This window comes from Miscanthus floridulus, chromosome 15, assembly GCF_019320115.1.
Source record: "Miscanthus floridulus cultivar M001 chromosome 15, ASM1932011v1, whole genome shotgun sequence".
NCBI classification, from domain to species: Eukaryota; Viridiplantae; Streptophyta; class Magnoliopsida; order Poales; family Poaceae; genus Miscanthus; species Miscanthus floridulus.
The window spans coordinates 69,648,261-69,649,918 of NC_089594.1; positions in this window are offsets into that span (position 1 = coordinate 69,648,261).

A 1,658-nucleotide genomic window follows, 5' to 3' on the forward strand; every position below is an offset into this window, starting at 1 on the left:
AAAGTCGACTGCTTGGATTAGCTATTGGCTTTCATTATTAACTCTAATGAAGCTTCCCTTCCATAACTTGCCAGAAAAGCATTCAAAGTCTGCTAGCTCCCAAAAGACTGGATCGACTGTTGCGATACTCATAGACTCATCAGTGCGAACTAGTTTGACATCATCTCCATGCCATTGAATCAAACACTGATGCATGGTTGATGGCACACAACAGTTTGCATGAATCCAATCATGACCAAGGAGTAAATTGTATGACCCTTTTCCATCGACGACGAAGAATGTGGTGAGCAGAGTCTTACTCTCGATTGTCAGTTCGACGTTCATTGCCCCCCAGGTCTTAGACGCATTACCTCCAAAGTCCTTAAGCATCATGTTGGTTTCAATCAAATCTTCTGGTCCCTTGCTAAGTTTACAAAAAGTGGTGTAAGGCATGAGATTGATAGAAGCACCTCCGTCCACCAACATCTTGTTCATCGGCTTCCCATCAATAAAACCTTTTACATATAAAGCCTTTAAGTGCCGATGCTTGACTGGTTTATCAAATATTGCCTGCTGTATAACTATCAACTTGGCAACTATCTCCTCATACTTCGATTCATCAAAATATGAGTAAACGTCTTGATCTGCTGGAGCTCTAAACTTTGATGGCAACAGAAAAGCCATTTGAAAATTAGCCGATGGTTGCCTTCTATCGGCTATTTGCTTAGCATGCCATACTTGAGGTTTACCGGATGCCTGAGCCTGTTCCAACTCTCTATTCCTTAGGCATTGCACTCTTCTCTTCTGGCTTCTTGTTAAACCTTCTAGACACCATTGGCCTTCGTGCCAAACACATTCTTCTTCATTACTTTCATAATCAGCCCAGTTTTGATCAACAACGTGTTTTCCAAGCTGATCATGAACACTTCCATTTTTTAAGCGCCGATCCATGTTATTATGATGATACACATCTTGAGCATGGATAGACTGGCGGTTGGCTTGAGATTGCCTAAACTCCCAATATTGATCGCTACACTCTAGACAGTTATTTCTGGTAGGCAATTTTAAACCTTCGTTCTAGCAATGTCTGAAGAAAGGACAATTCCAATGTGATTCAACTTGCTTTCTCTCATACCTCTCTTTTTCTCATTGACGCTGGTATTCTTGCTCTTCTAACCAACGCTGATAATCCTTTTCCTTTTGCCGCTGCCATTTATTCAACAAAATTCGAGATGTAACCCATAGTTCTATTGCCCCATCCTTTGATGTTTCTCCCTGCTCATATCGGCTCTTTTGCTTGTCGCGATGTATTTTAATTTCTCTGTATTTGTCAGCCGATATTTGCATCTTGGGATCAACTGTTCTAGTTTCTCTTGACTTGGTTGATGTCAGGACCTTAGCCTTTCCTTTGAGCAGCTTAGCATCGACCATGTTTTGATCTCGTGGGAAAGGATTATCATCAACTTTCATCTTTCGAGGCGTATCAAATTTGAGCCTCCCTTGCTGAATAGCCCTCTATATATGCTACCGGAAAACTCTGCATTCATTAGTAGAAAGAGACATAGCATTGTGAAACTTGCAGAACTTCTTATTTTTCAATTGATTAGGGGGCAACATAACATGATTATCGGGCAACTTGATCTGTCCCTTCTCAAGTAAGAAATCGAAGAGCTTGTCTA